General features: G+C 35.5%; 1 long non-coding RNA gene across 3 annotated transcripts in view; it reads right to left on the reverse strand.

Moving 5' to 3' along the window:
• The window catches only part of LOC138159797 (uncharacterized), a 197,687-nt gene that overhangs the window by 19,330 nt on the left and 164,246 nt on the right, over window positions 1–14,111 (reverse strand). For 2 of the 3 annotated variants that reach the window (XR_011167984.1, XR_011167983.1), the window contains one exon: window positions 1,873–1,991. This is a non-coding gene — a long non-coding RNA (uncharacterized lncRNA). Of the gene's footprint in view, window positions 1–1,872; window positions 1,992–13,942; window positions 14,062–14,111 lie in introns of all 3 variants that reach the window. The other variant, XR_011167982.1, reaches the window with a different exon arrangement.

Consider the following 14,111-nt stretch of genomic DNA (forward strand, 5'->3'; position numbering starts at 1 on the left):
AGAGAGAGAGAGAGAGGAAGGGGGGCGGGGAGGGTCCTGTTAAGCAATCCAGTGAAAGCTATGGACTTTTTCTAAAAGTTCTTCTTTAAAAATCTTAATGAAGGAAATGTTGAATTTCAGTTAGATATTAGGGAAATCTATCTATGCAAGGATTCTGTGGATCTCAGCTTAAGAACACATGTTTTCTAACAGTCTTGAACAGCCTGTAGGTAATGAGAGGTAAATGTTGTAGCTAACATCATATAGTCAGTAAGTATTAGAGGCAGGATTTGAACCCAGGTTTTTCTAACTCAAAGGTTGGCCCTCTATTCACTTAACTATGTTGCCCCCTATAAAGTTACCTACAAGTCATGTAATTTTTTCAAGAACTAGTGCCATGCTTCAATTTCATGACAAAGCTCCAAGTACAACACTGTAGATGTGTACAAAGAAAGACATTTTGATGTTGAGTATTTTGACTAATGTACTTATTTTTAATTTAACAGAGCAGGTAAATATTCCTCCATTTGCAAGATTAACTTCCAAGGGTGGAATTAAAAGCATCATATTTCACTAACAGCCATGGTAAGGACCTAGAGTCCACCTCCCCTGCCCCCAACAATGGATGCATATGTACCTCTTCCTTCCCCTATCTAGATGGCTCAGATGTGGACAATAGTTAAAGCATTCCTATTTATCTTTTGGGTAATGACACAGACTGACAGTGTGGAGTCACTGCAGCAGGCAAGAAATGATACATGAAAGAAAAGCTGTCTGCTCCATAGCTGCACAAAGACAACCAAGAGGACACAGTCTGTCACTGCTGGGCTATTATGGGCTACAATATGAAACTCTAAAGCAGCTAGAAATGTTCTCCAATCACAGAATGGAATTTGATCATTTTTTAAAAGTGGTTTTATCTTTCTCTTCCAGACGTTTTTCTCCTTCCAAATAGCCAGAAGGAATGAGACACATAAGAGTAAGGGTAATGGTAGCAGGGGAGCTAAGCTTGTCATGTGGCAGGTGAGGGAGGTGAGCAGGGAACAGGAGGTATGCAGAGCACAGAGAGAGTAAGAATTATTGAGAGGGAAAATATTGCCATTAAATCTCCTTTCCCTCTTCCTTTTCTTTCCCCTTTCTTCCTTCTTTCTCCTTTGAGGGTCATTCAGTGATTGACAGAAAGCAGAATTTTTTTAACCACAAAGGAAACTGTAAAACAGACTGAAAATAGCCACAGTACAGTTATGGCATTTTAAAGTAGGAAATGGCACCAAACCGAACATAGATTCAGAAGATAAAAGTTTATACACATTGGAAAATAATAGATTTGGCAGAAACATAGCTATGTAAAGTAGGATGTCAATACATTCATAATTCGCCATCTGTGAAACATGTGATCCCTTGACGCTTGATAAATAATCTCATTCTCATTGAGTAGGGAACCAGAGATAAAATAGCCATACCAAAACACTGTGTCTTTGACCACTTCCATTTTTCAACAATCTTACAAATACCTTTTGAATTATTAAAACCACTCTTCCAGGAATCTGAGTGGAAAACGTTGCGGTGCCTTTCCTGAATACTCTCGATCTCTGGCAGGGATTGAGATCATTCTACTTTGGGCTCTGAATTTACCCTATTGAATTGAAATAGAACTATAACTTTGTCTTTACCAAGGTTTACATCAGGCATATTAATGTCTCATCCAGATGGCCACTGGACATGGTGAGGTCATTTGGATGAGTTTCTTCAGTCATTCCATACTTCTCATTGTGCAGTTAGGTTCAATCTCCACATTTTAGGATGAATATTCATTAAAAAATTATTATAGGTATTATGACTGATCTAGGGCAAAATTATGAAACAAAAGGAATTTATTTTTATGTTACCTACCTTTCTAATCAAGTTGTTCCTTAATAAGGTACTTTTCTTCCTGCCAAGTGGCCATTCTTTTTTCCCTCAGCATAGTGTCTTCTTTGCTTGGATGTCAATTTTTCCTGCTATGCTGGTAACTGGAAAAATAAGGTTTTTGCTAAAACAGATATGATTTCATAACAGTTGTGAATGTTATAATTTCACCCACAAAATAGAAGAGCATATAAGAATGGTTTAGGAAGAAAAATCTAACAATTTTGATATATACAAGAAATAATTAAAACAAAAGATTTACACAAAGTTAGAGATATTATAAAGTTTATCATGCCTGAAGTGAATCCAAAAAGGGGGAGTAGCAGGCATGACATAATCAGTGAGAATAGTAAAAATAATTATGGTTAAACAAGGATCCTACACTATTAGAAAAATGTATGGTGGTGGCTAGGTGGAGCAGTGAGTAAGAGCGCTGGCCCCAGAGTCAGGAGAACCTGGGATTGGTTCTGGCCTCAGGTACTTAACACCCACATACAAAAAACCTGCTGTGTATCCTTGGGCAAGTTACTTAACCCAATTGCTTTAAAAAAATGTATGACATATAATGAAAAAATATCAATCAGATATCAACAGTTAAAATAAAATAATTTTGTGAAAATCTATTATGTCTATTAAATGCTTATTAAATCTCCTCCTCTTCCTTTTCTCTCCCCTTTCTCCCTTCTTTCACCATTGATAGTAATTTGGTTCTGTCCCTTCACTCTAGCAACTGTTTTGCTCTAAATCCTTCCCCTGCCCCCTTGCCCCACTTCTACCATGCCTTCCGTACCTGGATGTTTCAGTTGAGACCTTGAAATTTCTTTTGTATTAAAATGCATTGTAATAAAGACTCATTGTCCTATGTATTACTGGTCCATCTAATTCCTTGTGAAATTTTTCTGGAGAAACTGAGATAGATTTAAGCAAACCAATAGAAAAATTAGATAACAGATAATTTGCAATTATCAATAGAAGTAATAAGGAATATGCTTAGTTTTCAGCATCACACAAAACATTTGCATAAACTGATCTTCCCCAGGGACAGGATGGTCTCATAAATAAATGAAGAGATATTTAATAAATCATTTATAAATCACAACATGATAAAATTATAATAAGAAAGACAAATATTATTAAAGCATATGCACTTAAATGGAGACTAAAATATTGATCTAAATGAGAGTCAAAGAAAAAATATAAAATAAATTAATCAACACAAAATAAGCATGTATTCTTTAAAAAGCAGAAACAAAACAGGAAATTGATTAACTTTACAAACATAAAGTTTCTAGAAAAAAAAGAAATCAGTAATTTATTTTTTTAGAGAGGGTAGAAAAATCAAATTACTAAAGGTAAAAATGAAAAGGGGGCAATTAAAAGAAATAGAGTAAAGAAAATTACTAGGAACTACTAATATTCACCCATATACCAACAAATTGAAAGTTTACATGGAAATAATTATAGGAAATTCTTTCTTGTGACTGAACAACAATAACAGCAAAGTAAGTCAGAGAAGCTAAAAAGACATAATGAGGAGGGAGAAAGTTCCAGCCATAAAGGAGAATCAATGAAAATGCCCAGAGTTGGGGGATGTAGTGTCTTGAGAAACTTGAGAATGGCAATTATTCTCCTCATCCTATTCTATGGGGAGGATTCAGGTCATGGTCCCAAACTCAAGCTCATTTTTGGGATTATATGTATCCACTCCATCGGATGAAAATATTGAATAAAGTCTCCTTACACAAAATGGAAGATCCTCCACAAACTCAATTCTCTCTATGGACTAGGAAACTTACTTCATGGAGGAGAAAGGGGGGGATGTTATAGGTTCTTATAGATTCTGCCAATAAAAACTCGGCTCTCGTGCCTCTACTTTAGAAAGCTGGAAAGCCAATGGTTTTCCTCTTCTTAGCTGTGTTATTTCTGTCAGAACTCACCATCTGATTCTCACCACATTGCAGAATAGGAATCAGTAGCTGGTCACAGCAAGAATTCATACCAACTTTCCACGGGAGTCCTTCTGGCTTCCAGACTTTTATTCCCAGCCACCTCTCTCCTGTTCCTTCCTATTGATGTTTCCTATGTATTCAACACATCAGGTGTAAGGAGAGGACAAAATGAAAGGGGTGCTATTGAGTAATATTTTCTTTTTCAACAGAGGGAGAAGGAAGAAATTTACTCTGCATGGAGATACTGTTGTGATGAATGGCACCAAGATAGGCCAGTTTACAGGAAGTTTTGGAAATTGTGAATAATACCAATTTGGTTAAAACACAGAATATGCAGAGAGAAGAGTGAAATCCTCTGAATAATACAGTCAAGCATACTGATTCCAAGTTCTAAGAAGGCAAAGTAGAACAAATTCTATAACCAAGTTCTTTCAACATTACCCCTCACCCTAAAAAAAAAAAAAAATTAAAATAAAATCTCCAATCAAATTCTGGAGCAGCAGAGGCAACCAAAGATTGCAATTAGATGTTTTTCCAATCTAATACATCTTAGAAAGTAAGAAGGAGAGATCTCTGACACTGGTATGGGAGCCAGATCAGAACCTGAGGCAAGAACACCAGCTGTTGGCTGAAAAGGCAGCAGCAATAGCAACTTTGGAAGTCCTCAAGCTAGAGACTGTTAAGTGGATGGGACAACTGGTCAGAAAAAGCTTACTGGGGATTGAATATTTAGCTACTCCACTGTAAATACCAGACTTTCAGATCATAGTTAAAGGGAGAGGAACACTTTAAGTCACAAGGGAGGGGGTCCTGAAGAAGAGTTTTGCTAGCAGCTATAAGGGATCAGTATCTCTTCCTGGATAAGGAAGGATCAGAGACTGATCCAGGAAAGCATTGACCACACCTCTCCCAGGTCACATCACATTGGAAGCACCAAAACTTATAAATTTCCAGAACTAGCTGTTAAAACAACAGTAAAAAAAAAGCCTAAAGGTTACAATACTGCCTCCTGCCCTCACTCCAGCATCAGAGTTCAAGTGAAATGCAAATTGCAAAGTCAAGAAATAGGCTGGGGCAATGACCAAACAGCAACAACAACAAATAATCTGACCACAAAAAGCTATGTTGGGGAGAGGGAAGATCAAGAGATAAACTCAGATGAAGAATATATCAAAAGAGATATGAGCAAAGCTTCAAATAGAAGTGTGAATTGGACACAAGTCCAAAAAGAATTTCTGAGAAAACTTTTAATAATATTTTTAAAATCAAATCAACAAGGTAGAGGAAAATCTGGGATAATAAATGAGAGTGATTCAAGAAAAATTATGAAAAGGCAATAAATAACTTGATGAAAGAGGCATAAAAATACTGAAGGAAATAAAACTATACTTTTGGAGGACCTTAAATTTTCCCTCTGGGAGCTAGATAAATGTAAACCATAAAATAAATAAGAAAGAAGTTAAAGATAAGACTAGAATTTTTAAAAGTTAGATATGATAGATGTTTAGAGTAAACTGAATGGGAAGAGAAAGGAATGTACCTTTTCTCAGCTGTGCATGGCACCTTCCCAAAAACTGACCATGGACTAGGGCATAAAAATGTCCTCGAAAATGTAAAGAAGCTTAAATATTAAATGCATACCTTTCAAACTACAATGCACTAAAAATAACATTCAAAGAGAGCTATAGAAGCAAGAAAAATGTTAATATACAATAAATAATCTACTCCTAAAGAATGACCGGGTCAAAGAGCAAATGATAGAAATAATCAGTCATTTCATTAAAGATTATAAAAATAATGAGACAATAAATCAAAATTTGTGGGATGCAGTCAAAGTAACAATTATGGAAAAATTTATATCTCTTAAGTGTGTACATCAATGAAAGAGGGAAAGAGAAGATCAATCAATTTGGAATGCAATATTTTTTTAAGTTAGAAATAGAAAAAAATGAAAAATTCCCAATTAGCTATCAAAATGGAAATCCTGAAAATCAAAGAACAGATTAATAACATTAAAAATTTTAAATTAACTAATAAATAAAATTAGGAGCTCTTTTTATGAATAAAAAGAATAAAATAAATAAACCATGGGTTGAATTAATTTTTAAAAGAGAAAGAAAACCAAATTACCAGTCTTAAAGATGAAAAGGTGGAATGTATCACCAATGAAGATGAAATTAAAGCAATGATTAGGAGGTATTTTGTCTAATTATATGCCAAAAAAACCCTTGACAACCTAAGTAGAATAGATAAATGCTTACAGAAATATGAATTGCCCAGATTATCAGAAGAGAATATAAAATATTTAAATAAACCTGTGTCAGAAAAAGTAATTAAGCCATGAATGAGCTTCCTAGGGGAAAAAAATCCCTAGGATTACATGCATTAACAAATGAATTCTACCAAACATTTAAGAAAAAAATAATCCCAATACCAAATAAACCATTTGAAAAATAGATGAAGAATGAATGCTACAAATTATTTTTATGACACAAATAAGGTGTTGATAACTACAAAGGAGAGCAAAAAGAGAAGGAAAGCTATAGGCAAATTACCTTAATGAAAAATGATGTAAAAAATTTAAATAAATACTAGCAAAAGATTATAGCAATATACCAAAAAGTTCAGGAGGTATGACCAGGTGGCGTTTACACCAGAATGCAAGGATGGTTCAGTACTCAGAAAATTATAAGCACAACTAACCATAAAAAAATGCAGAAAAAGGATTTTTTGTTTGTTTTTTACAAAATACAATACTCATTCCTACTAAAAATACCAGAAGAGCATAGGAATCAGTGGAGACTATCAAAATTAGCAGCATCTCTATAAAATAAAAAGGAAATATTATTTATAATGGAAATTAACTAGACATCTCCCCAGTAAGAACAGGGGTGAAAAAAGGATATCTACTACTATTATTCCATATTGTATAAAAATCACTAGCTATGCCAATAAGAGAAGAAAAGGAAATTGAAGGAATAAAAACAATCAAGGGGAAAACAAAAATATTATTTTTTCATAGTATGATGATATACTTTGAAAATCCTAAAGAATCAGCTAAAAAACTAGCTGAAACAATTAAAAATTTTAGCAAAATTTTAAGATATAAATAAACCCACATTAATCATCAGCATTTCTATGTATAATTCCACTGCTCCCCCAAAAGCAGGAAGAGATAAAAGGAGAAATTCCATTAAAAATAATTCCAGATAATATAAAATACTTGGTAGTTGACCTGTCATGACATAAAACATTTTCCCCAAAAAACAAAAATAGATATTAAAAACTATTAAAAAGAAATATTGATTGTTCATGGGGAAGTTGATCCAATGTAAAAAAAAAAGGAAAATTCAACCTAAATTAATTTACTTATTCACTGCTTTTCCAATCAAACTAGAAAGAAATATTTTATAGAGCTGGGAAACAATAATAACAAAATTCATCTGGAAGAAAAAAATGTCAAGAATATCAAGGAAATCAATGAAAAAAATGGAAGGAAGGTGGCCTAGCCATACCAGATTTTGAATTAAAGTTATCCCTTCCACATTGAAACTTTCCGAGTCATTGTGTTGATATATCACGGGTCCACAAAAGAAATTAAATAGGAATTTTTGGAGAGTTCTTTAGAAGCTGCAGACAACATGCAAAGGCCAGTAGACTACACAGAAAAAGTTTAGAAACTCAGAAATGCATAAAATATATAGACAACTTTGTATAATATTAAGAAAAAAGAGTGGCAGAGTCAAGATTGTGGAGGAGAAACAGGTGCTTCTGCTGGGCTCCAGCTCCCACCACCTCCAATTCATCTAAAAGGTGACTCTAAACAAACTTTGGAGCTACAGAACACACAAAATGACACAGAGAAGCTAACCTTCCACTGAGGATAGCCCGGCAGACCTGCAGGGAGCAGCCAGTGCAGCAATCTGGGAGCCAAGCCCAGCCCCACAAAAGCCCAAGGTTTTAGGCCCAGGGTTGGCCTGACCAGCCTCTGGCTGGAGGGACTTCAGATCTCCAGCAGCTGTGGTGGTTTCCAGAATTATCAACACATAGATGCTAAGGACAAAATGAGAGGATAGTGAAGTGTGCACTTTGGGATCTAGTAGTTGGGAATGCAATCTACCTATATCCACTGGAGGGAGTAGTCACTGAGGCACCACGGCCATGCAGCTGCCACTATGAGGCATCTTCAGCTCTTGGCCTTCAGACTGTAGGGGGACCAAGCAAACAGTCTGAGGGGTGATCCCTCTTGCTTTAACTTTCTTGGATCTGGATTGTGGTCTAGGGTAGAGGTCCTGTGGTGTGTGACCAGCTTGCCAGAGCATGTGGAGGCTTCAGAAAGGGCACCCAGCTAATATCTTTGGCAGTTGAGAAAACACAAGTACTTTGTACAAATCTCCCCTGTTTAGTAGCAAGTCCTACAGTGGCAAAAAGCCCAAAAGTAAAGTAATTGAGTGGAAACATGAGTAAACTAGGGAAAAAAGCAAACAGAGGAATCCAACATTAGACTCCTATTTTGGGAACAAAAAGGATCAAAACATGGAACAGCAGGAAGACAGTGAAGTCAGAACTCCTTCACCAAAAGCTTCCAAGAAAAATACGAGCTGGTTAAAGGCCATAGAGGAGCTTAAAAAGGATTTTGAAAAACAAATAAGAGAAGTAGAGGAAAAATTGTGAAGATAAATGAGAATGATGCAAGGAAATTATGAAATGAGACTCAAAACCTGACTGAATAAAATAACACCTTAAAAAATAGACTAACTCAAATGGCAAAAGAGACTCAAAAAGCCAATGAGAAGAATGTCTTAAAAAGCCGAATTTGCCAGATGGAAAAAGAATCTCAAAAGCTCTCTAAAGAGAATGATTTCTTCAGAATCAGATTGGAGCAAATGGAAGCTAGTACTATATGAGAAATCAAGATTCTGTTAAAGAGATCCAAACAAATGAAAAAATAGAAGACAATGTGAAATATCTCATTGGGAAAACCACTGACCTGGAAAATAGATCCAGGAGAGATAATTTAAAAATTATTGGACTACCTGAAAGCCATTATCAAAAAAAGAACCTAAAAATCATCCTTCAAGAAATTCTCAAGGAAAATTGCACTGATGTTTTAGAACCAGAGAGCAAAATAGAGGTTGAAAAAAATCCATGGATCACACCTGAAAAAGTGCCCAACAAGAAAACTCCTAGGAATATTATAGCCAGGTTCTGGAATTTCCAGATCAAGGAGAAAATATTACATGCAGTCATTGAATATTGTGGAAACACAATCCAGATAATACAGGATCTCACAGCTTCTACACTGAGGGATTGAAGAGTTTGGAATATGATATTCTGGGGTCAAAGGAGCTGGGATTAAAACCAAAAATCACCTACCCAGCAAAACTTAGTATCATGTTTCAGGGGAAAATATGATCATTTGGTGGAATAGAGGACTTTCAAGCATTCTTTATGAAAAAAAACAGAATTAAATAGAAAATTTGACATTGAGATGCAAGAAGCAAGAGAAGAATGAGAAGGTAAACAGGAAAAAGAAGTCATAAGAAACTTATCAAAGTTGAACTATTTACATTCCTACATGGGAAAATGATAATTATCACTTATGAAACTTTTCTCAGTATGAGAATAATTGAAGGGAATAGAAATGTGTGTGTATATGTATATATATATATATACATCCATATATACACAATACATATATATGTCTATATAGGAGTATATATGGTCATATGAATACATATGTGAATCTGTATATGTCTGTACAGGTATACATAGATAGAGGGCACAGGACCAGTTTAATGGGAAGGGATGATACTTAAAAGATGAAATTAAGAGGTGAGAGAGGAATATAATGAGAGGAGAGACAGAATGGGGCAAACTATCTCATATAGAAGAGGTAAGGGAAAATGGTTACAATGTACAGGAAAAACAGGAAGGCAAAAGGGAATGGGTCAACCTTATTCTCACTGAATTTGGCTTAGGGAGGGAATGACATACACATTAAATAGGGTATCTCACCCTACATGAGAGTAGGGGGGAAGGATATGAGAGGGGGGATGATGGAAGGGAAGGCAGCTGGGGGAGAGGGAAGTTGGAAGCACCCACTTTTGCAAAGGGGCATGATCAAAGTAGAGAATAGAACAAGTGGGAGATGGGATAGGAGGGAGGGAAATATAGTCAGTCTTTTACTATATATCTACTATGGAAATGTTTTGCATAGCTACACATGTACAACCTATATTGAGTTGCTTATCCTCCCAGTAAGGGTGGGTGACAAGGGAAGAAGGCAATGAATCTGGAATTCAAACTTTTAAAATCAAATGTTGGTAAATAAGATATACAGGCACTGGGGCATAGAGATCCACCATGCCATCCTGGAAAGTTGGAAGGGGTATGTGAGAAGATATGGGAGAGAGCAGATCGGAGGAGGGGATATCCAGTGGGATCAGTATTTTGGGGAAGTGGGTAGGAGAAAACAGGTAGAAAATTTGTAACTCAAAATCTTGCAGATATGAACAATGTAAACCAGAAGTTAATAAAGAATTTGATAAAAAAAAAAAGGAAAAGAAAAAAGAGAAGGAAATCTGCAAAGTTGGAAGACTTCCTCTCTGGTACAAAGGGAGGCCCCCCCAAAAAAAATTTACGCAGATTCTCCAGATCACAGGGGCACCGTTCTCCAAATCCCAGCAATGTGCATGGGTGGGATAACTTTATGATAAAAAACAGCAATCATCAAAACAATTTGGTATTGCATAAGAAATAGATTGGTGGCTCAGTAGAATTATCTAGGTATAGAATATGTAATAGTAAATGACCGTAGTATTCTAGTATTTGATAAACCTAAAGATCTAAGCTTTGGGCAAGAACTCACCTTTTGTAAAATTGCTAGGAAATCTGGAAAGTAGTTTGGCAGATATTAGGCATTGACCAACATCTCACATTGCATACAAGCATAAGGTCAAAAGGGTAAATGATTTAAACATAAAGAGTTATCATAAGTAAAAGGTGAACAAAAAAAAATGTGCCTGTCAGATCCATGGATAAGGGAAGAGTTTATGAACAAACAAGAGACAGAGAAGATCATGAGAAGTGAAATGAATAGTTTTGATTACATGAAATTAAAAAGGTTTTGGACAAATTAAACCAAAGCTGCCAAAATTTGAAAGAAAACAGAAAACTGGGAAAAAATTATAGTAAGTTTCTCTGATAAAGGCCTTATTTCTCAAATATGTAAGTAACAAAGTCATTTAAAAAAATAGTCATTCAACAATTGAAATGTGGTTAAATGATACGAACAGGCAGTTTTAAGAAGAAGAAATCAAAGCTATAAATAGACACATCAAAATGATGTAAATCACTACTGATTAGATAAAATACAAATTAAAACAACTATGATCAGTTTATACTTATCAAAGTGGCTAACATGACAGAAAAGTAAAATGATAAATACTGAAGGGGTGTGTCAAAAATAAGTATACAAATTCATTGTTGGAGTTGTGAACTGATCTAACTATTCTGTAGAACAATTTGCCCAGAGGACTATAAAACCCTGAAAACCCTTTGGCCTAGCAATACCAACTCTAAGCCTGTACCCCAAAGAGGTCCATGTAAAGCAAAAAAGGACCTATATGTCCAAAAATATTTACAGCTTTTTTATGGTGGCAAAGCATTGGAAACGGAGAGGATGACCATCAATCAGGGAATGGCTGAACAAGTTATGCTGTATGACTATAATGGGACAATATTGTGCTATTTAATGAGCAAGATCATTTACAAAAAAAAACCTGGGAATACTATATGGATTTCCTTAAAGGGAAGTAAGCAGAAACAGAAGAACATTGTGCACTGTAATAATTTAATTATGATCAAATGTGAAAGATTTAGCTACTCTGAAGAGGACAAACATCTAAGACAATTATTCCAAAAGACACACAATAAAAAAACATTCTATCCACCTCCAGAGAGAGAACTGAAGAGCTCTGAATGCAGACTGAAGCATACTTTTTCTTTTCTTTTTTCTTCCCTTTTTTATTGCAACATGGCCAATACAGGAATATGTTTTGCATAATTTCATATGTTTAATTGATAACACTGGTTACCTTCTCTGGGTTGGGAGAGAGGTGTGAAGAAGCTAATTTGGAACTCAATTTTTTTAAAGTGAATGCTAAAAATGACTTTTAAAAATATCTTTCAGGGCAGCCAGGTAGCACAGTGAGTAAGAGCTCCAGACCCAGTGTTGGGATGACCTGGGGATCGAATCCGGGCTCAAACACTTAGCACCCACCCAGAAACACGTGGCCGTGCAACCTTGAGCAAGTTACTGAACCCTGATTGCTTAAAAAAATATCTTTCATAACCATGGGGTGGGGTGGGGGAAAAGAACATGACATATGGAAGGATTTGAATGTCACCACCAACCTAGCACCCCCTTCCCAGTCAGTAACTCTTGCGTTAAATAGTAAACAACAAGATACTAGGTTATCTCAATCGCATTAGATAAACAGATAATTTTCACCAACTGAAGGAGTTTTTCTCGATTAGATTATTCTATCTTCCTTAGGAATTTTGGCTTATATTAGAGATGATGGTAGTGAGTGATGGCTGAGAGTTCTTAGGGAATGGGGCATTGCATTTAAATCCCCTCTTAAAGCCCTTTATTATTCAAGTGATGAAAAACATATTGAGAACACTTGACAGCATCATTTGAGTTGTTAAATTACTATGACTTCTGACAAAGCAAAAAATTCCTAGCTCTGGTATTTCTTCTTCCCCTATTTATTCTTCCCTAGGTAGTTATGTGATGTAATGCAAAGAGTTCTAGACGTGGAGTCAGGAAGATTTGACTTTTAATCTGATATCAAACATTTACTAGATGTGTGACTCAGAGCAAGTCACTTAACTTCTATCTTTTTTTTTTTGCCTTGTGGAGGGAAATTGGGGTTAAGTAACTTGCCCAAGGTTACACAGCTAGGTTGTGTGTGTGTGTGTGTGTGTGTGTGTGTGTGGGTGGGTGTGTGTGGGTGTTAAGTGTCTGAGGCCAGAACCGAACTCGGGTCCTCCTGACTCTGGGGCTGGCACTTTACTCACTGAGCCACTTAGCTGCCCCTAACATCTATCTTTCATTTCCATACATGGCAATAATAACATAATCTAACTCCTGGGGTTGTTGTAAGGATAAAATGAAATATTATTTGTTCAGCATTCACAAATTTCAAGTCACTAGAAAAAATATCCTACAACTAGTATTATTCTTACATGTGGCTTTCTGAATATTCAGGTATAAATCAAACCCTCCGTGCTGTCTGTAAGACACATACCTGAAGACAGCTATCTGAATAATAAAGTAGAAGATGAATGAATTGAAACTTAGCAGGACCAAAGTGACACACAAATAGATGTATATGGTTAATTGGTGAAGTGGAGACTACACAAGAAAATCAAAATTAACTTCAAAATAGTCATTAAAGTATAGGTAAGTCTTAACCACATCTTAGATCTCTGTGATTTGGAGAGACAAAAGACTTTAGAGAGATCACTCAGTCAATAGGAAATATTTATTACATACCTACTATCTATACTTCAATATTTATGACACATGTCTACATTCCGATCTCTATAAAATTTTATGAAAATAATCTACCCGAGTATAAATGGCATCCTTGAAGACAGTAAGAATATGGAACAAAGAAGCCTTCCAAAATATATATTCTACACTAAACCATGTCTTAAAAAACAGAGTCAACAGAAAAGATACAGAGAACACAATATTCCACTGTGATTGTCATTTGTTAACTATAAAAAACTGATTTGACAGAGCAAATCACCCCCACTCTCTACAGTCTTACCTCCAACAAAGTGTCTCTCATGCATATATTAAAATTACAGAAGATTCTGTGATGGGTGTCATGACAGAAATAATTTTGTTCAATGACCTTCTGATCATTAATATCAAAAGAAGCATTAAACATCGAGATGATTGAACACAAAATGTATTTGCTACCATTTTAATCAATCAATTTAAAAACATTTTGTAAATATTTTTTTCCCATTTGTAAGTCACTATGCCAAATGCTGGGGACACAAAATAAAAGCTTTTCTGTTAATACCTGGGACCGTCTTCTTCTTCATCTCCCCTTCTCTGGCCTCCTTCAAGTCTCATTTTCCACCTTTTTCAAAAATTCTTCCTGTTCTTCCCTAATCTTACTATCTTTAATCAGAGATCAAACTAAGAGAGAGAGAGAGAGAGAGAGAGAGAGAGAGAGAGAGAGAGAGAGA

The sequence above is a fragment of the Petaurus breviceps genome, unplaced genomic scaffold (assembly GCF_028583685.1).
Source record: "Petaurus breviceps papuanus isolate PSGF00001 unplaced genomic scaffold, PetGlider_PUasm1.0 178, whole genome shotgun sequence".
NCBI classification, from domain to species: Eukaryota; Metazoa; Chordata; class Mammalia; order Diprotodontia; family Petauridae; genus Petaurus; species Petaurus breviceps.